This window comes from Ambystoma mexicanum, chromosome 4p, assembly GCF_040938575.1.
Source record: "Ambystoma mexicanum isolate Mex_15411 chromosome 4p, UKY_AmexF1_1, whole genome shotgun sequence".
Classification (NCBI taxonomy): Eukaryota; Metazoa; Chordata; class Amphibia; order Caudata; family Ambystomatidae; genus Ambystoma; species Ambystoma mexicanum.
Window position 1 is genome coordinate 901,188,356 of NC_090927.1, and position 22,581 is coordinate 901,210,936.

At 50.9% G+C, this 22,581-nt stretch overlaps 1 protein-coding gene and 1 long non-coding RNA gene across 3 annotated transcripts in view; one reads left to right on the top strand and one right to left on the bottom strand.

The window, feature by feature from the left end:
* The window catches only part of BACH2 (BTB domain and CNC homolog 2), a 1,375,433-nt gene that overhangs the window by 1,314,463 nt on the left and 38,389 nt on the right, over positions 1–22,581 (top strand). The gene's annotated exons all lie outside the window — the stretch shown is intronic.
* Positions 1–22,581, bottom strand: part of LOC138453527 (uncharacterized) — a 284,002-nt gene that overhangs the window by 90,266 nt on the left and 171,155 nt on the right. The window lies entirely within an intron of this gene.

Sequence of the window (22,581 nt, forward strand, 5' to 3'; positions counted from 1 at the left end):
ATCCTCTGTGCTGCTTTACTAGGATTAATGTCTTTCATGCGCAGGTTGCAAACAGTTGTGAAGAAGGTGCGCAGACAGGCAGTGCCGTCTTACCTGCGCAGCAAAGGAGTGGGGTGACTGCACCGATCTGCACTCATGCCCGCAGTCGATGTAGAACATATCTAAAGACCCATTCGTTACTATACAAACATAGAACATAATTCCCTGTTCATCCTGTGTGTGATACTTGGGTACCTCTTTCTCCACTAGCCTATTCAGTGTGATCCTTTGTGGGCCCCCCTTTGCCACAATGATCGTATCTGGCAAAATGAGGAGCACTTAGCAACATTCCAAATGTTGCTGTTAAGTGGCACTTACAATAAACGAGAAATGCAGGCATTTGCACGGCTTTTCCGCTTACCTTGAACTCTACCGAAAGTTGTGAGCTGTAGTCAAGTGTCCATAGTGCCCTGACCAAGGAGGCCAGCAGCTAGGTCACCTCTCCCCTGCCAGCGAGGGGCACTCCCGGTTCGCAGAGGGGAAGGGAAGTTGCTTATCGACGCCAGAGGGTGTTCGGCCTCGTCAAGTTGTGATATCCAGCTGGGAATGAACTGGGACCGCTTCCTGGGGAATGGGATATGAGCCTCCTCAATAATACTCATAACCTAGACTCTTTTTCTTATACCTGGCATAGAGGCAAACATTCCTCTAAGATTGACTACTTTTACATATCAAACATGTTGAGTTCCAAATGTGGTCTGTTCAGCTGTGTAGATCTAGGCTTGGGGGACCACCTGATGTTGTCCTTTTGCCTTAAAATCCCCATTGAAACCGAAAGACATATGGGTCCCCTTGCGGAATTACCTAAGAATGGCCCAGGTCACAGATAGCCGAGACTCACCCCGATCCAAAGAATGTATAGATGCATATCCTGGGTTATGTACGACTGTGCTTAGTCAAAGTAATGTGTAATTCTTTTTTGCTCACTGGAAACAAAATGTACTTGTGTTGTATCTGTCGGCTACAAATAACGTTTTTTTAAAAAAAAATCCCCTTTGAAACACACGAGTCAAGACCTGACTTGGCTTGTGTGTCACCTGATAGGGGCGGACTTACCCTTAAGTAGAATTGGGGGATGGTCAAGAAGTTCACTGAACTGCTGGATATTGCATTCATAAACTCAGGAATTGGGGATCATGCCGAAAGGGCACCAGACGAGAGGTGCAGGGATTCATATAGAATTATTATGGATTGCTTGAAAGCTAGTATAAATGATAATCCCTTTAAAAACAGGGTCAATCTCAAACATTCGTTTAATGTAAGAATTAGGGACTCTAAAAGAAAAAAGGAAATCCATAATAGCTCTAAAAAAACTACTGCTGGCCAGAGGGGATTATATTACTGCTAGGAATAAGTTGCAGCAGGCTCTTAAGAACCTAGTTATTTCTCTTAAGATGGATCTCCACGTTAGGGATAATCGGGCCATGCTACATTCGGGCCAAGCAACCCGAAGCAGGGGAGACAGTAGGAGCAGATCATCAAGACTCAGGTAGGGTGGGCCCTTGCTTGAATGCAGTTTCAAACTACCCGTACTGACACACTGCGGTGTGACCAGCCAGCTGTGGTCTAGAGGGCCCAGTAACCACTGGCCCTGTGTTGCAACTGTTCGAAGCACCTCACTTGTATTTCACAAGGGGTAACGGTAGACTAACCATATTAACTATTTCATGATAGAATGTTCTCCAGCATGGGGTCTGGCATGGATTCACATGCTCATGAATATTCCCCGTCGTCAAGGCGGGAATCCTCAGTAAAGAAAAAATCAGTATCAGTTTAGTTTCTGATCTGTCTTTCGTAGTAGTAACCAATCACTGATCTCTGCGTCATACTGACCACAGCCAATGACTACCCTCTCCCTAAGCCCCGCCTCTGGCAGCCATCTTCAGATTTTTACCGCAGGTTCAAGTGTTGGGAGTCCTCGTGCTTAGCTCTCGAGCTTTTCCTGCGTGTTTCGCGCTTTTTCAGGTGAATTTTCACATTTTTTCGGTTAATCGAGCCTCAAGCTCCACCGTTTCTACTCGCGTTAACGGCTACCCGTTGCAGGATTTTCCTACGCCCCTCAAGGGTGAAGATTTCGTCGACTTCTTGGAGGATTCCAGAAGATTTGCGGCCTACTTCGAGATGGCCCCGGATGCGAATTTGTCACCCGGCCCCAAGCTGTTTCGCAGCTGCCCTGGATACGGGCTGCGGAATGTGTTTAAGGAAGACGAACATTTGCGATGTCTCTACTGTCTTCATGGGGACAAGACTCATGTAGAGAAGGACTGCCAGTTCTGCAAGAACTTGTCGGAGCGGACCATGAGAGACCGTCGATCCCGTCTCGCAAGCTGGTTGGAGAAGGGCTCGACGGGTGAGAAGAAGAAGAAAGGGTCCGAGCGGGCTTCTAAGTCCTGTGCGGGCGCCCCGGCGACGGGGGCCCAACACCAGGCCAAGCGCCGCGAGTCCGCTGGCTCCGGGAGCGCCGAAAGGTCGGGCTCTTCGGTCGCCAGGCAGGGCGCACCTTCCCCGGCACCGTCGACCACGAGCCAACGCTCCGGTTCGGGGAAGAGGAAGTCCGAGACCTTGGGTAAGCTTCGGGAGAAGCCCCGTCCGATCTCGGAAGAGGAGGAGCGAGGCGTCGCCCCTCCCCCAAAGGAGAGGGCCCTGGACGCACCTAAGGTGGTCAAGGCCCCTACCCAGCAGGCGAAGGCCTCTATCGAGGCTATCGCGGCGACTCTGGCCAAGCCGGCAGAGACACCGCCAGCGGAGACCGCCTCCGGGAGTAGAGTTTCCCTGCCGCCAAGGAGGGAATCCTCTTTTCAGCCCATCGTCGTGGCCGCCATGATGGAAGAAGCGAGGGGGGGCACGGTGCCCTCCTCGAGCTCGGAGTCAGCTTCGGAGGAGGAACTGACCGAGACCGTGAGGAACCTCGAAGTCCAATTCGAGAAAGTTCGATCCCGTCAGGAAGATCCTCGGGAGATAACCGAGGAAGACGACGATGGTGAGGAAGAGCGGCCTTCCCTTCCGGCGAAGCTGGATCCTAGGCCTCAGGATGGCTCGGCGGCCATTTTGTCTGCCATCCAGTCCTTATGCTCTGAGATAAGGACGATTCCCACGGCCCAGGCCGGAGGACCCGCAACCTGGCCCTTCGAGAAGTCCTCAGAACAAACGACGGAGGACCCAACCCTCTCCTCCGCTCGCCCCCGTAAGGCCTACAGTTCCCTCCTCATCCTCCCACGAGTCGGGAGATGACGGTGCGTTGGGTTCGACGACGGGTTCTGAGGGCGACGACGACGGAACGGGTCTCCCGTCTCCCATCGCACGGGCCTCGCCGCCCGACCAGATTGGCTCATTCCACGCCATGATCGCCAGGGCATCCGAATTGTTCCAGCTCTGCCCGGAGGAGCAGAAAAAGGAAGGTTTCCTCTATCAGCGCCGGGAGGCCAAGAGGAAGACGGTCATCGCGGTGCCCCTAATCGATGACATCGGGGAGGAGGGCCTGTCGGTTCTCAAGAACCCCTCCACGGCACCAGCCAAACGGGACCGGTACGAGAAGAAGTACCAGGTCCCCGAAACCGCCCCCCTGTGCCTCAGGGCCCAGCCAACGCCAGACTCAGTCGTCTCGGCGGCAGCGAAGAAGAAAGCGGCGGGGTCAGGAGCCTCGACGTCGAATTCCCCGCCGGACGGCGAGGGAAAGAAGTTGGCCGCCATGGGGCGGCGGGTCATTTCGTCGGCGGCGACGATGATCAAAGCGGCCAACACCCTGGCGATCGTGGCCCATTACGACAGGGAGCTCTGGTTTAAGCTGGCCCCCATATTGGACTTCCTGCCGGACGACAAAGGTCCGAGGCCCTGGAAATACTGCAAGAGGGCGAGGTGGCGTCGGACCACGCCATAACGGTGGCAACCGATATTGCTGATACCGGGTTCCGCCAGCTGGGCAACGGTGTTTGCCTACGACGACGGGGTTGGCTCCGGGCGACCGACTTCCATCAGGACGTCCAGACCAGGGTGTTGGACATGCCGTTCGACGGCAGCAACTTGTTCGGGAAGGCGGTGGACGAATCCCTCCAAGCCATAAAAACGGACATGGAGACGGCCCGCGCCCTAGGAGCCCTTCAGCAACGACGGCCCTTTCGGAGTGCCGGAGGCAGACAGGGTGCCTCCAAGGGATCCAGCGGTGGCTCGTCGTTCTACCGCCAGGCGGCACGCTCCTCGTCTCAGGAGGCCTACAGGGGTCGCGGCAAGCAGTGAGCGCCTCGCCGCCGTCGGCAAGGTGGCCAGGGCGGCAAGGCCACCACCTCCAAGCAGGACTGAACCGGCCGTGGTCTCGGGCCCCCACCGAAGCACCCCGGTGGGAGGCCGGCTGACGAATTTCGTCGGCGTGTGGAAGTCCATCTCCACCGAAAGTTGGGTGCTGGATACCCTGGCAAGAGGACACTCTATCGAATTCCTGAAGAAGAGCCCTCACGTTCCACCTGTGGCCAGGAAAGAAAATCACGTCACGCAACTGCTGTTGGAAGTACGGGCGATGCTCAGGAAAGGCGCCATCGAGCTTGTCCCGAAGAGGCTCCGGGGCTTCGGGGTGTACTCAAGGCACTTCCTCGTCAGGAAGAAGACGGGCGGCTGGCGCCCCATCCTGGACCTTCGTCGTTTGAACAAATACATCAGATCACAAAAGTTCAGGATGGTCACCCTCCAGCACGTACTGGGACAGCTGGAGGAAGACGACTTCTATCGTCGTTGGACCTGGAGGATGCATACTTCCACGTTCCCATCCTCAAAAGTCACCGAAAGTTCCTCAGGTTCGTCGTCCAGGGACGCCACTACCAATTCAGAGCACTACCATTCGGATTGAAGTCGGACCCCAGGGTCTTTACCAAGTGCCTAGCACCAGTGGCGGCGCGGCTGTGCCTACAGGGGATTCACATCTACCCCTACCTGGACGACTGGCTCATCCGCTTAAGGACGAGGGAACTCGCCGTCGAACACACTGCGAGGACCGTCCAGCTACTCACAAACCTGGAATTCGCCATAAACTACCCGAAGTCCCACCTGGTGCCGTCGCAGGTGGCCCTGTTTCTGGGAGTGAAGCCCGATACAGTGAGGCGCCTGGCGGCCCCGTCAGAAGAACGGACGAAGACCATTCTAGGCAAAGTGCAGCACCTGCTAGCCACGAACGTGGCCAGAGTGAGGTCCATCAAGTCCCTCCTGGGGATGATGTCCTCTTGCATCTACCTGGTGCGCCTCTGCAGACTACGGATGCGCCCTCTTCAAGAATTTCTCGACGCCCGTTGGATACAGGCGACGGGCACCTTCGAAGACAGGGTCCCCCTCAATGAGGCGTTCTGGCGGGCGATTCAGTGGTGGGGCGTTCGAGCACACCTCGGGGGCGCCCACACCGGAGATCTCCACGCAAGAGGCCTCTGGCTCCCGGAGGAGAGGCTCCTGCACATCAACGTCCTGGAACTCCGAGCCATGTTCTGGGCTCTCAAATCGTTCCTCCCGATGCTCAAGGGCAAGGTGGTGCGGATCTTCACGGACAACACCACGACAATGTTTTACATACGGAAGCAGGGAGGCACCAGATCCCCAGCCCTATCCAAGGAGGCACAGGATCTGTGGCACTGGGCGGTCGCCCAGGGGATGTTCCTGGTTCCCTTCCACCTGGCAGGAGAAAGCAACACCATCGCCGACTCGCTCAGCAGGGAGCTGCGCGCGTGTCACGAGTGGGAACTGCACCAAGATCAGGTGGATATACTCTTCCGACGATCGGGAAAACCCCAAATCGACCTGTTCGCAACAGCGACGAACTCGAAGTGCAAGAGGTTCGCCAGCAGGTTTCCCCAGCCGAGAAGCATGGGCGATGCGTTCTTGTTCCCCTGGGACGGCCTATACCTGTATGCGTTCCTTCCGTTGCCGTTGCTGCTTCGACTCATCAGCCAGCTCAAGAGGTCCCGGTGCAGGATGATCCTCGTCGCACCGGCGTGGCCGAGGCAGATCTGGTTCCCGGACCTTCTGGACTTGTCAACGTCCCCTCCCATCAAGCTGTCGGCGGACGCAGACCTTCTCTCCAGAGAAGGAGGCACCATCTTCCACCACGATCCGGCGTCGCTGAACCTGCAGGCCTGGCTCCTGCAGCGCTAGAGTTTGGAGGCTACGATATACCGGCCGATTGCAGAGAGGTTCTTGCAAAGGCCAGGGCGTCCTCGACTCTCAAATGCTACGGTCATAAGTGGAAGAGGTTCTCTATCTGGTGCCGAGCACAGAAGATCAACCCCCTACGGATTATGGCCCCTCAAGTGCTGCCGTACCTGCTATCGCTGGCAAAGGCTGGGCTAGCCCATGCCTCCATTAAGATTCATCTGGCGGCGATCTCCAGATATACCAGAACCACAGGACGGACGTCCCTGTGGTCCCATCGACTGGTAAAAGAGTTTATGAAAGGACTGTTCCGGTCGTTCCCGCCGGTGAAGGCCCCGGCCCCGGCGTGGGAACTTAACGTGGTGCTGACCAGGCTCATGGGGCCCCCATTCGAGCCGATGCACTCCGCACCTATGAAGTTTGTGTCGTGGAAGACTCCGTTCCTGGTGGCCATTACCTCCGCACGACGAGTGGGAGAGATCCAGGCCCTATCCTGCAAAGCACCGTACTTGACTTTCCATGCCTCGAGGGTGGTGCTTAGGACGCACCCCTCCTTTATGCCCAAAGTGCCGTCGGACTTCCATTTTAACGAGCCCTTGGTGTTACCTGTTTTCTTCCCGTCTCCTTTGTCGCCGGCCGAGAGGACTTTGCACTCGCTGGATGTGGCTAGAGCGCTGAAGTTCTACGTGGACCGCACAAAGAGTTTCCGGAGGACATCACAGCTGTTCGTGAACTTTGGACCTGTGAATCAAGGGAAGGCTCTCTCGAAGTCTTCTATTTCCAGATGGCTCTCCGGCTGCATCATGCACTGTCACCGGTTGGCTAACCGACCGCTGCCAGGCCGTCCGAGAGCCCATTCGACCAGAGCGATCGCTGCTACTACAGCGTGCTTATCTGGTGTGCCCCTGCTGGACATCTGCAGGGCTGCTACGTGGAGGTCGACGCACACCTTCACGAGATTCTACTGCGTCAATCGGGATTCCAGGGAGGAGTCCAGGCTCGGCCAAGCAGTGCTGCGCAACCTGTTTGGCTAAGGTGAGCCTGGTGAGGAGGTAATAATTGCTTAATGTTGAGTTTGATGTAATGCTTAATGTTGAGCCTTTGCCACCTCCTGTGGTTGTGCATGTGTGTACTGCTATGTATTCTTTATTCATGAGCATGTGAATCCATGCCAGACCCCATGCTGGAGAAGGAACAAGTTACTTACCTGTAACTGTTGTTCTCCAGCATGGGTCTGGCATGGATTCACATGCGAACCCTCCCGCCTACCCCTCTGCGGCTCTTCACTTGGTCATACTGCCACTTCACGCGCTACCAAATCTGAAGATGGCTGCCAGAGGCGGGGCTTAGGGAGAGGGCAGTCATTGGCTGTGGTCAGTATGATGCAGAGATCAGTGATTGGTTACTACTACGAAAGACAGATCAGAAACGAAACTGATACTGATTTTTTCTTTACCGAGGATTCCCAGCCTGACGACAGGGAATATTCATGAGCATGTGAATCCATGCCAGACCCATGCTAGAGAACAACAGTTACAGGTAAGTAACTTGTTCCTTATAATTCCAAAGTTGACAGTCTGGTTCACTCCTATTGTACTCGTACAAAATACCCTATGAGAGAAGGAAAGGGGATAAACCGCACCAATGAGTGTTCCTATCTGCTTCGCATTAAATCAGAGCATTTTGAGAATATAACAATGATTAGAGACCTCTATGTTTGAAGAACAAGTGTGTGATAAAAGGGTTGTATGTGTGAATCAGTAAATGCATAACAGACGCATGGCTTGGTACTCGCATCACTGTTCACAAAACTCACCCCAACATTACAATGTTTGTAACCATGAACCATACATACTTATTCAGACATCTGAAGTTTTGGGATTTGAGGATAAAATGGCTGCAGCATCAGCCACTCAAATGTGTACGGAATCTTTTGCTTCATGTTTCTGGATAATTTTAGATGAGGAAGGACTGGGTCTTAGCCTGAGCATGCCCAGTCCCCAATACAGAAACATCTTTAGGGAATTATATCTTTAGACTGGAATGGATACCCTACAAGAGACACCCAATAAAGAGGGATACATGTACATAAAGGATTGTACTTCTTACAAACGTTAGACTGACCGGTAATATGCTGATGAAGTTTTTAAAACAAAACTGGCTTCTAGTACGTGGTATAGGGTCCACAGTTCCTCAGCCACTAACTCCTCGCCATTGCGCAGGAGTTATTTCGGCATTAAAGAGCAGGCCTATGCTTTATCTGACAGAGCATCTCTTATTACTGCTGTCCTGCAGATAGGGAAAATCATGGTGTGGGGGTGTTGGAAGGGTGTTTGGCCCAGTGGATTTACAATTTGAGGGAACTTCTTGGATTGCTTTGTGTTTAAGTGTAGAGACAGTATGGCACACTCGTTAGAGCTACATACACAAGCAATTCCATTTCGCTTTCGTATGGACATAGGACAAATCAGACAAAACGAGACATATGTGCTGTTACATAGAGGAGCAGCAAATGGACGCCTTAACAAACAGGGTGGTGACTTGGGCAGGACAGAATCCATTATTGCACACATATCACTGCATTGATTTGTCACAGACTACTGTCTGCCCGATGACTCAATGGATCCTGCTTTCCTATAATCAAGGTGCCAACTCACATTGAGGAGCCATCTGACAGTGGTTGGCGTGTTAAGAAAATGAAAAGTTCTTTGATGCTGAGGGGATGAATTTAATCCATGTCCCAAAGCAGCCACTAGGCCAATTGGGCAAGACAATTTACATTCTCAGGCATGCACTATATGTAACTAAATGTAATATACAAAAAACGTTTTGGTGTGTCAGATAAAGACATGAAAATAGAGAACATAGTTTTAAACTTCTGTGTGTCAAGTTACTTCTCTTGGAAGAATGCATTGATTTTGCCAGCTACAGATGCTTTGTGTGGCCTTCAGAATAAAAATGCCCCATGTTCAGTTCTTATAACTGTGGTGTAAAAACAGAGACTTAATATGATGATATGGCATTTATAACGTGCCTATACACAAGTGTTTCAAGGCGCGACGAAGCAAGGAAGGGCGGACAGAGGGAAGACGGAGACAGCGATCCTACTGGGCCAGGTGACATTGAGATCGTGCAAGTGCAGGGGAGGAGAGAAGGTGAAAAGTGCAGGGGGGCAATGGGAGGGGGCAGTGCAGAACAGGATAACACAATAAATAATAAAAGTGCAGCCAACTGGTGGCAAGTGCAGGGGTAAGTGCAAACATCGGATGTCAAGTGCTAGTAGGGGCTGTAGAGATACAGAAACAGTCCACAAGTGCAAGGGCTGCCAGGGGGGCAGTGCAGGTGTGCAACTGGCGGGGAGGGGCCCTGGGCCCGAGATCAGAGGGTAGCCAGGTAACCAGTGCAGTTTCAGATTCAGCCAGGAGATCAACAGGGGAGAGGAGGAGAGAAAGCAGAAGCAAAGAGGAAGGTCTTGAGGCGCTTTCGGAACCGGAGATTGTTCTCCTCAAGTTTCAGAGAGGCAGGGAGACAGTCCCAGAGAGAGACCCCAGCAGAGGAAAGAGATCTACCACCAACTCGCTGCTTGGAGAAGCAACTAACCCTGAGGGAGTTGGAGGCGAATGAGCGAAGAGCTCGAGAGGGAAGATATTTAGGAAGAGAGAGTTGAAGGTATTGATGTCCCAGGCCCCAGAAGGCCTTGTGGACAATGCAGAGGGTTTTGAACTTAATCCTCGCCACCACTGGGAAAACCAACGCTGCAGACTTGCTGCTATGTCACCTTTCACAGACATGCTTCGACTGCAAAAGCTCCAGTGCGTATCTCGGACTGAGCTTATCAAGTAATGCTTTGGAACCGTCTCTCTCAATGAGTCTGGTACATCCTTGCAATGCAGCAGTCATCACCCTGCTCAAAACTATAGTTTTCCATGGGTCTTACCTACTGTTACAAGCCTCAGTGCCTTTAAAGCACAGCCGAGACACCAGGCAGGAAGCGGGAGGAGAAAGGGGAAGAGTAGTCGGAGTTTGGAACGGCAGTTCCTGTTTGTACGTGTTTCGTGAAGGATGTAATAAAGTGAAGGTCCTCCTCAACTGGAGTTGCGTCCTTATTGTGCCCTAAGCCTAACAACTGGCAATGAGGTGTTACCTGCGAACCGGTCTCCTAAGCGCCTCCGGCTCCAGGGCGGGGGGATCCCACCGTGCCCACTCCCGCGAAAGGCAATTCACACCTCTGCTACTGCATTGATCCTATCAGGGCGATCCCGCCCCCAACAAGACTTCCTTGGTGCGCCTGGCAATCCCGCCTCGCACCCATTCCACAGCGGTCCGCTGCCTCAAATTTCCAGCTGTCCCGCCATTTCTAGCGGCAACCCGCCGGTCGCATCATGAGGGACACAACCCACACGGCGTTCCCGCTGCCCACGCGTACTGCATAGCTGCTTCTGCACAATCACATGCCGGCTCCCGAGAGAAACAAGGAAGGCGAGGCAGAGCACACAACCTGCTCCAGCAGGGTTACCCACACCCCGGGGGCAGAAGAAACAAAGGACACACACGCTCAGTGACACCAGAGGTACAGTGAACACATCACTCACAGCCTATCACATGCTGAAATCACAGTGCTAGGCTCCCAAGCCCCCTGTTTCACACTGCAGCCACATTGAGTTGTCCAGGTTCTTGGTGTGCCCGGGGGCCCAAACCCCTGCCACGCCGCTCTCCTCCAAATCGGCCCTACTCCTAAAACCACTTCCCTTCACACAGATGCCACAAAGTGACAAAGGGCCAAGATGGATTGAGTGGGTAGAGGATTTGAACCACTTGTCAAAGCGGCGGGGGAAGATAAATCTCCTGTGCTGAGTGACATGTTCATCAACCTGGTAGGGAGGGAAACTAAAACCATTGTCGAGACAATACTCCCAGAAGAGAAACATGACTACTCCTCCCTGATCAACGCTCTCAACAGAAAGCTCATCGTTGAGCCTATCAGTGACTATGAGCACTATGTGTTAAACCAATGCACACAAAAACCTAAAGAGACAATCAACAAGTTCATCACATGCCTCCACCTGAAGAGCGCTCAATGCCAATTTCACTTGTTCTCCACAGACGAGGCGATAAGATCGCACGTGATTGAAGGATGCACATCGCCCACTTTCTGAAAGCAACTACTCAAAAGCCTCTAACCATCGATGAAGTGAGCAAATTGGCCAGAATATTCAAGAGGGTTGATGCACAGGCTGCCTCCATCGAAGGCAACCCGGGACTCAACCACTAAAGAAATGAAACAATTGAGGCGATACAACCACATCCACAGAGATCTGGGGACCGGGGGATGTCCATGGGAAGACCAAACAGCCAGGTACCTTCCAGGACACACAGACAATGCTACCGGTGTGGTATGAACTTTCCACGCTCCTGAACCTGCCCAGCCCTTACCCAAAAGTTCTCCAACTGTGGGAGCGACGGACATTTTCAATCTGTCTGCAGGGAAGGGAGTCCATTTCCCACACCCCGAAAGAACATTCAACCACAGGGGAGACCCTTCAACCGCGAGTCCTCACCTGCAGTCTACCAGCCAAGGTTCAGCCCAGCGCATTACCAGGGCCAAAGACGCTAGTTAAGGGTGCTGGAAGAGACACCGGTCCAAGACCCGAGCCAGGGATATGACCTGTACGCCAATTACGGGGATGAATACAAGCCCCCGCACCTGTATCAGTTCTATGGGGAGCAACAGCACAACTACCAATATGACTATGGTGCTGAATATGACCAGGCACATCCTGACAAATACGTCAACCTCATACAAGACGATTGAGAGGCGAAGGAAGCACCTAGGATCTCTGTCGACATAGGGAACAAACTTTACTGTTTCCTGATTGATTTGGGTGCGACAGTGAACATGATGGGGGAACAGGAATTCCTACAGATGCCGGAGAGGCCCGAACTCTCAAAGAATAACATAAGGAAATTCCAGTCGGGACGGCACTGCCCCTACACTCAATCGAACAGTTCTGGTGAAGATTTATGCACAATGGGCCAACCCTTGACACCACCATTAATGTCATAAGAAGCCCAACGAAAGGCAGCTGCCAACTCAGTTACCACACGGCGAGCTGTCTTGGACGCTTTGATATCCGATTCCAGGAGGGCGAGGTGATCCAGTCGGCCACAGCACCCACAGGCAACGGAGAAACAGTTTGTGCAATCAGCAGAAATTCAGAGGAAAATGGCACTATCGTAAAAGATGTAATCCAAACTAAATTTCCTGACCTATGCAAGGGGTTCGGGAAGCTCAAAGGTGTAGTTGTCAAGTTACATGTCGATGAGTATCCGACCAATCCCTCAACACCCCAGGAGAGTGGGTTTCCACCTTCAGAACACCATCTCACAGGAGATGGATCAGCTACTCCAAAAAGAGATCATGGAGCCTGCCACCGAACCCACCCCATGGTTCTCACCGTTAGTAATTGTTCCAAAGGATGGTGGCCGCATTAGACTCTGTGTCGACATGAGAATGGCCAACACTGCCATCCAGCGAGAACGACACCCAGGCCCGTGTATCGAGGACATGATAGTGCAGCTGAACAGAGCGACCACATTCTCCAAGTTAGACTGTGGGCAGCTATACCACCAGCTCAAACTAAACCCAGAGTAGAGGAGTGTCACCACTTTCGCCACACACAAGGGGCTTTTCCGCTACCGCCGGCTGAACTTTGGCATCTCTTCTGCAGCTGAGATTTTCCAAGAGGCCATCAGGCAAGTCATCCGCCCAATCAAATTGGCGCTAAATTACAGCAACAACATCCTGGTCTTCGGCTCGTCGCAGGAAGAGCACGATGCAGCCCTACTGGAGACCTGCGCCACTCTGCACAATCCTGGCCTGGCGCTAAACCTGGAGAAATGGAGGTTCAGCAAGAAGAAACTGAGGTTTTTTGGTCACATCTTTTAAGACAAAGGGATGACCTCAGACCCAGATAAGGTTAACACCATCACCAACCTTCAAGCTCCAACCCAGGTGGCAGACGTAAGATCATTCCTTGGCATGGCCGGTTACTGTGCCAGATAAAGGACACCAATTTCCACTGGTCCGAGGAATGCCAAGCCACTTTCGAAAACATCAAAAAGACACTTGCAGAAGCTAAGCGACTCGCATATTTGATTGCACGTGGCACACAGAGATCGTAGATGCCAGCCCAGTAGGACTGGGTGCCATCCTTGCCCAAACCAGTGGAGCAGATGCGTACCCCAGGCACACAGTCACCTACGCAAGTAGGGTCCTCTTACACAATGAGTCAGCATTCTCCCAGGCTGTAAAAAAAAAAAAAGCCCTACTGCAGTCTGGCCTTGTAACCATTTCCACAAGTTCATCATCGGAAAGAGGTTCACACTGGTAACCGACCATCAGGCTTTGCTCTCTCTATTTGAGAGCCCTTGCACGAAAATGCCACCCAGGATTGAAAGATGGGGCATTCGCCTACAGGAATAGGACTACGCAATCATCCACAGACTGGGGGGAGGCCAATATCCTGCAGACTACATCTCGAACCACCCATCAGGCACCCCCACAACAAGGAAAGGCGACACAGAATATATCAATTACATCACAGCCAACGCTTTGCCACCCGCACTTTCGTTGGAATCCATCCCAGCTGACCCATCCATTCTCCTGGCCATTTCCCTCACGAACAGCCAGTGAAGGGACTACCGCCGCGCCATCTAGAGTCACCCCGGGGTGAGCAAAGAAGAGATCGAGAGACTAGCAAAAATACACGATGAACTAGCGGTCAAGGATCACTCAATACTGCTGAGAGGTTGCAATCTAGTCATCCCGGGCGCACTCAGAGCTGGAGTCATAACTGCACACAAAGGGCTGGGGGGCGAATTCACGAATAAACAGTTACGATGCCACGTCTGGTTCCCAAACATGGACTCTCTAGTAGACAGCTGGGTGAAGACCAGCTTTCCATGCCAATGAACTTTGAGGGCAGAAGCCCCCACACCACTGCAAACTACTCACATACCAGATCGATCATGGAACCAAGTGGCTGTCGATTTCTATGATCCCATGGAGTTGGGAGATTACCTAATAGTATTAATCGACAAGTATTTGCGATTCCCCATCGTAAAGAAAGTGGCGACAACAGCATAACCTCAGGTGGCTGCCTGTCATAATTCACCAAGGTATCTTATGAAAAGGATACAGTAACCAAAAAGGATACAATTGGTAGGACTCTTCCGGATCCTTGAATTCACACGGCTTGATAGTAGTGAAGTCAAATTAGACCTTCCAAATGATACAACTCTCTGACTAGTAAAACAGGCAGAGAGAGGGATCACTGGAAAGGGCGTGGGAGTATTATAGGAAGTCAGCCTAGGATAAATAAAGCATCATGAGAAGTTGTCCCAACTAAACTCTCACTGATAGAACAGCAATAGCACTAATTACAACACTAACCTGTAGGCTTAGAACTGGAATCTCCACCAACAAGTCTCAGAAGAAATCCAGGAATTGCAACAACGACAAAGGAGGGGAGGTTAGTAAGGGAGACTTATCCCGAACGACACGATGCTCACGCTAGATACCGGGTTGGTGCACCACAGGATAGCGTCCAAAGTACTGTGCACAATCACCTTCAAATAAACATTTGTTGATAATACTTCCTTTCCCACGTAGAACAGAAATGAAATGAGTCCACCTGTTATCTCATCACAGGTGCCAGGGATGCGAGTGGAGTTACACGTTTCAGATTTGCACGCGAGAAAAGTTCACGCAGCCTGAACAGCCGCGCTTCAAGTACAGTAGAAAGCGTGCTGATTTACACGCAACAAAAGTACACGCAACCAGGACCATAGCGTGTAAAGAGTAGAGTAGACCGCGTGTGATTTTACACGCAAACAGAAGTGCACGCAGCCAGACAGCCGTACCTGAAGAGTTCCAGAGTCCGCGTGGGGTTTTACCCGCGAACAAAGTACACGCAGCCAGGACAGCCACAGTTGGAGAGTTCCAGTGTCCGCGTGGGAATTTACACGCGACAATTTACACGCAGTCAGGAAAGCAGCATGCAAAGATATCAGGAACCCACGTGTGAGGATACACGAGACTGAAGTGCACGCAGACAGTGCTGCCAAAACTCGCGTGTGAAGGAAAGCTGTCTGATGGTCTTCTAATGGACGACTGCCAAAGATAGCGAAATTTCACGTGAACAAAAACTGCTGTAACTTCTAGAAAGCAGCTCCAGGAGTTTGCGTGCGGAAGAAACGCGCCGAAGAAAGCCAAGGAAGTAACTGACAAGATTCGAGGATGCAGATCAAGGGTTCAGCTACCAAACGCCATATTGGTTGAATCAGAAGCAGCGAGCAACGTCTCCATGCTGCTTATGAACGTACTGCAGTAACACGTTTGCATTATTCACGTGAATTTAACGACGTGAATAATGCAAACGTCTTTTCCCGGCAGTACATCAAACAACCTCCATTTCGAATAGAACGGTCTAGCAGTTCTATGAGCATAACCCTTTCTGCGTGAAGATGGTTTTCCAGGTCCAGATGTAATATGTCCAGCATGCATGACACTGCCATCTTCGACGAGGTCCTCAGTGATTGGGCATTTCCCCCACAATCAAGTCAGACAACGGGCCCCCTTCAGCGGGCGCGATTTCACAGCATTCACAAAGCACATGGGTTTCATCCACCAGAAAATCACGACCAGGTAGCCCCGAGCCAATGGGATGGTGGAGCGCTTCATGCCACCATCCAAAAGTCATACATTGACACTACGAACCCGCACCAAGCTTTGTGCAGGATGCTCAGAGACTATCAAAATACAGCCCATGAAGCCACAACAAGTCACCAGCGAAAATAATGATGCACTACAAGGTACACACCAGGATTGCGAGAAACACTGACGACCAGGAGAGAGATGATGAAGAGGTCATACTGAGAGACACCATCGGGAAAGAACGGGCCAAGCATGACACAGACATCAGAAGGAGAGCAGTGCCAAAAGATTTCCTGATAGGGGATGAGGTCCTAGTGAGACAGACAATAAACAGGAAGACGGATGAAGGGTTCTCGCCAAGCCCCTATGGGATAGTAGCCCTCAAGGTATCCATGGTAACAGTGCAGAACGCAACTCAGGAAATAAGAAACAGCTTGTAGTTCAAGCACCTCGTCAAAAATGAAGCGCCTGATGCACTCCTGCTGGACCGTGAACCGGAAACACAAGAACCCTGTGATGACGCGTGGACCCTGCCAGAAGGAGTGGCAAAAACGCCACCAGACCTGCACAGAAACCCAGAGATTGTGGGCCCAAGTGAAACATGAGTTCGCCCACAACGTGTTATAAGGAAGCCCTCGCACCTAGTGGAGGAATGCTAAACCTGACCTCAGAACATTTGTCTGGGTGTGATGTTACAAGCTTCTGTGCCTTTAAGTCACAGCCAAGACACCAGGCGGGAAGCGGTAGGAGAAAGGTGAAGAGGAGGAGTCAGGGTTTGGAACGGCAGTTTCTGTTTGTACGTGTTTCGTGAAGGAGGTAATAAAGCGAAGGTCCTCCTCAACCGGTGTTGCATCCTTATTGTGGTGTAAGCCTAACACCTACCACTATTTGTATGGGGCTGGCTGCAAATAGGCTGCAGCAGTACCGATAGTGAGACACAGACCGTGAAATTCGGGCAGTTTGTGTTGAGCTTCAACTCCAGTCCTCTGGCTGACTAAGCGGGTAAGTGTCAATGGCAGCTGAGACCCCTCAGCCTCAATAGGGTAGGTTAAGGGAGTGGAGAGGGAGCTAAAAGTGCAGCCTCTGCTGAGAAGGACACCTGTCAGGAGAAATATTCCCAGCTACTAGTTTGCACAAGAATTGTATTACAATGCAGGAGCCTGCCTACATTTGCTGCAGTCTCCTGCAAGTTGTGGTTGACTTGGTAGGTCTGGGGGTCTGGGCAGAATTTTCTGGAATCTGGCTGGGGGCAGGAAGGGCCTTCTCGCTGAAGCCGGGCGGATGCACAGAGATAAGGCCACATAGACTATGATGGAGAGACTCCCCTGATTAAGAAGATGTTTTCTTTGCACAAAAGAGGCAGCGGGCACGGGAAGTGTGGCGACTTGACTGGCTCCTCTGTCATTGTGGTGTGAGGGTGCGGCTGGGCTTGTGCGGCTCTGGCCAGGGCAGGGCTTGCCTTTTTGCCTAGCTGTGCATGCGTGCAGCGTATGCATTCAGAAATGTGCAAGGCAGGCGGTAGCCCTGCCTGACCCTCACCACACTGTGGCTGTATCTGCCGCACACCAACCACTGCAACCCTCCTCCTTTATGGTGCGTTTGCCGTGGCAGCAGTGTGGGTGGTAGACACAGCAGCACAGACACACCTGACAGACTGACCACAGCATAGAGGAGCAGCCAGCAGCAATGTTGCTGCAATGTGGCCACCCCTCAGTACCTTGCCGTGGGGTGCCCCCCTGCCACGACACAGGGTCGAGGTGCTTAAAGTGCTGTTGAGAAGGATCTGCACTGGCCAGAGACCCTAGTTAAATTAAACAAGCATAAGCAATGTTAACAGTTTGGGCTTTGGTGCATGCTTTGGAAAGGCACTTGCCAGGCACAGTCATAGTGGTATTAATTGGCCATTGATGGTAGCCGGTGCAAAATGTTTCAAAAGTACCTGGGCATCTAATAGCAGTGCCTGGCAAAAGCTTAATACGTATTCACAAGCCAAAACTGTTGGCTTTGCCAATGCTTGTTTTTAATAGGGCATCAGTGAAGGGCATGCAGAGTGCTTATAAATCGAGTGGCTGAAGGCAGACCTGGTAAGATTTCTATTTTACAGCTCCAATTAATTCATTAACTTGCAGAAGACTGCTTTAAAAAAACACTGGCAGGCATTTCGAGAGCAAAGCCTGATGGTAAGACTTGATTAAAGTGAGCTCAAAGAGTTCCCATGAGGAGGTGTTTTGGGAGGAGAGGGGCAGGAACTGGGTGGAATTGGTCATGGGGATTGGCATGACCATGGGCACTCACAGTGGGCATATAACAAACAACATTTACAAAGTGTGTCCATCCTTATTTGCCATTCCTCCCATCTGTACTCTAATGAAATAGGTTTGTCTTCTAGGTGTCTCAAGCGACACCTAATAGTCCAAACTAAAATTGAACAGTTTATGGAACTCAAAATTCCCTCAGCTAAGCAGATATTTCTAATAGTCCTATTAAAATAAAGTCCACCTCAATTCTTTGTTTATACTTTTAAAAATGTAGACCAAATAAGAACATATAATCACAACCAGCTGCTGACATTCTTAGGGTGTCGATGTAAGCCTTTATATCTGACAGCCCTTAAGCCTGTCTTCAGTGCAGCTAGATGGGAGTGATCCTAAGCGTTTGACATGTAGGGTTGGTTTGAGATGAATTTGGGGGGGTCAGGGAGGATTCTGCAGTGTGTTCTCAGAATGTAGCCACTAACCTTGGCTATTGGCTGAACAGTAGAGATGTAGCCCCAGGCCCTTGGAACTTCCAGAAGGTGCCTTCAACTGAAATGTGGTGTCGGTCAGCATTCCAGAGGTGGTATCTGTGGCGAATCAGAATGAGGACTCAGACTAAGGTGTGACATGTTAATTGAATCTTTATTTAAAGGAAAAGCTCTATCTCTCCTGCTATGAGGGAAGTTCCCTTCCTAAATAACCAAAAGTAAGGGTGCTTTTCAAAAGTCCAAAATAAAAATAGTCCTTAGTTAGAAGCAACTAGCCCTACCACTTGGAGAAAGAAAAACGGAAAAAAAAGAGGCCAGAGCACTAGCCCCTGTCGCAGGCTTCTGCCTGGCACTTGGATCTTTTTCATAGGACGTTTTAAATGTTCATCAATTGTTCATTGTACAGTTCTCAAGCTCTCTGTGTGCCAAAACTTGATTTGATATGGTTCCTTCGTTCCAGGAAGACAGGTTTTCTTACTACGTTGCTCTGTTTCCGACTTGAGGCTTGCAAATGTTCTGATTTGATACTTAATGACTGGAATTCTCCAAGTTCTCTCTTTCTCAGTTCGCATTGTCTCTCTATTTCTTAGGGCTATGCAAAGTCCAGTGGCCCTCTGATAGACTAGCTTTATATCTGTTTGAGTTTATCTGGTTCCCGTAACCTTTGCGGCTTTCCCAGCCTGGAAAGTTTGTTCGCTGCTCCCCCCGGTGTTACATCTTTGGGAGCATTCTCTTTCTGCTGCTAGACTCTGCAGCTAATATACATCTCAAGCTGAGCTTGGCATTCTGGGCTCTCTGCTGCAGTCTGATCTCGGCGTTGGTTCCTCGGCCCCAAGCCCACCACAGCTTGTGTGGTTGTGCCACCAGGCAAGATGCTCACTGTCCCGTCACTCTGTTTCCAGATCTTGAGTATTTCACCAGTCAGAACGCTAGCATTCCGGCATCCTGTGTGCGTCTCGCTCACTCTCCATGCCACCGCTTGCTCCGCGGTCTAGTGTGGCTCCACCCGTCCAGGACGTCTTCCTGTCAGAGGCTCACTCCTGCATAGAAGTCACTCTCTCTGACTCAAAAGTGCCTCATGGTTTTATGTGCGTCATCGGAAATGAAAGGGGCGTGCCGCTGCTCTATGATTGTGGAGTTCAGTTGAGATTCAGCATTACCTGAAGCCAAAGAGGTTAAGGAAATGTCGCTATTCGTTGAATCCAAAATAGTATCACAAATAAAAGGGGTGTGTTAATGCTCTTTGACTGTGGAGTTCAGGCGAGATCCAGCATTACCTGAAGCCTAAGAGATTGAAGAAATGTCACTGTTTGGTGGATTCAAAACAGAAGTAAGTCTTTCTAATTCCCATGTAGGCATATAATGTCTTCTGGACAGGTTGTTACTTGCAAAAATGTGAGTCCTTGCCACCAAGAGGGTAGTCACTCTGTGATGTCCCACTTGGCCAGACCCCCTAGCGAGGGGCTTGTTAAGCTGGCTCACGTGCCTAGCCTCAAAAGGGGTGACTCCCTTCTGGGGAGAAGGGACAAATAGTCCAGATTTGTCACAGATTCCTGTATGCCCTAAAAATAATAATAATAATCATAGTCCTGCCTCAAATCAATCTTACCTGTCTGTGGTTTCTGGTTGATGGGTAAGGCTGGAAACATTGAAAAGATAGTTCATGTTGTGCTCCTCCTCGCCGATCACTCAAAAAACATTGTACATAAATAGCGCTCTCCTTGACCTACTCTGCATAGCTTCCCCTCCTCTGACCCAGACCGGTATCGCAAATTGTCAAATTGTCATAATGCTGTCAAGCTTCAGATCACCCACTGGATCGTGTGTGTCCGGCAGCTTCAAATAATAAGCCATACTTTTGGCAGTGGGCTTCTTTACGACCAACATGGTCCATCCAAGTGCAGTAGTTCTCTTAAAACCAGAAGGAATTTCACACATTGGCTGCATACTTTAGTCCAGTACAGCAACAGCCAACAAGTTATTGGGGCTGTAATATTGTACTCCCAAATGTTTACAATGGGAGCACTGTTGGTCCATTTCATGGGTGGAGGGGCGGAGGAGCCGTAACCGAGAGACCATCAAAAAAATTAGAGATCACAGGGTTCCCACATAAGCTATCACCCCCAGAATGAACTTGTTGCATTTTAACCGGCTCCGGGTCTCCTGCGGAGTCCCCCAAGACTCCATCCTCTCACCAATCCTTTTTAACCTTTACATCGAGCCTTTGGGTTCTCTCCTCAAAGTCCCTAATATAGCCATCCACCAATATGCTGACGATACTCAGTTGTACATGAGAGTAAATAGCGCGCAGGACATCATGCATGTCGACTGCCTACCTCAAACTCATCCAAGACTAAATTCATCCTCATTGGTCCGCCTGCTACAAAACAACTTGTCTAACAATGGCTCAATGGTATGTGCCTAGAAGGATTTGATCCACAACTCTCATACTCCACACAATCCTTAGGCTTGACCATTGACAGCAGCCTGTCCTTCCAGAAACACATAGCCAAGAAGGCCCAAATAGCCTCGCTCCGAATCTCTACCGTTTGAAAAATCAAACCCATCATCCTGCCGCAGGACTTTCGGACCATAATGCAGGCCATTGTGGTCTTGCACATCGATGGGGGGGAAATGCTCGCCTGACAGGGCTTTGAGCTTCTCACTTGGCTCCCCTAAAAGCAGTCCACCATGCTGCAGCACGTCTTATTACAGGAGCACAGAAATTTGACCAAAGTACCCCTATCCCATGAAAACTACATTGGCTTCCACTTCAAGCCAGGATACTGTTAAAGACTGCATGTATCAACTGCAAAGCAGTCACGAGTAGCACACCAGCGTACCTGGCGGCCAAGCTCCACATATCTGGTGGCACACACTCTTTGCGCAGCAAATCGACCAACCGGTTTGAATCACAACTCGTCTGCAAAGAGAGGACCCTTAAACAATCCTTCTCTTGTCATGCACCCACCCTCTGGAACTTGATCCCGGTGTCAGCTCAGAATTTCCCCACAATTCTCCAATTTTGCAAGTCTCTCAAAACATGGCTCTTTCAACAACACCTGACCAAGGACTCATTCCAATAGGCACACAGACCTTATAGTGCTGTGCTACTGTTAAAAGATGGCAGCAAAGACGCAGACTACCCACACTCTGTACAGCACTCTGCTGCTCTCGAGATAGGCCCACGCTTTAACCAATAAAAATAAATCCTTCGGATGGCGTCACATCTCCCCAAAGGGGAGCCCCTTTCAATGAGGCTAGGGACGTGAAGCCGCTAACCGTTAGTCCCCCTAGAGGAGGTAAAATGTAGGAGGATCTCATGGGGAGGAGCCCCCCCCACCCCCCGGGACAAGTATGTACATCTGGGACAAAACCCCTTTATCTCCCAACCCCAAAGGGTAAAACCAACACCAACCCTTCCTTACCTATGGTAAAGTCTGAGACTAGGTGTTACTGTAATATCAGACTGTCTCACTATGGTAGGTACTGGGGTGAAGAAGAACCCAAGAATGCTACCGTCAAGCATGAAGAGTGTTCGATCGGCTGTTGTCAATCAAGCTGATGTTACGTTGGGGCAATCCCAGCCACCTTAGCTAAACAGTAAAGAAGAACAGGGGGTTCAACATTGAGAAGGAGAAAGCGAGTAAGGAGGCTGGCAAAAAGCCAGCGAGGTGGGAACAGGGCGTTCAAAGGCTGTGTCGAAGCAGTAGTGTGAAGTGACAAGAAGGAACTTGGGGATGCCAGAAAAGAGTCTTGTCTGTCGACTGGGAGTTGACAGCACTGAAGTTGAGTCATTGTGGTGGTGGCGTGACCTGTGGTGGGTGGACTGTGCGGTCCAAAAACTATGCTGAGATCGCCAACACAAGTCTACTGCGGACCACATGGCAACTGCATGGGATGTATGAGGAACTGTGGTGGTTGTGTGGCATGTAACAGGTGGAGATGTCTGGTCCGAAAC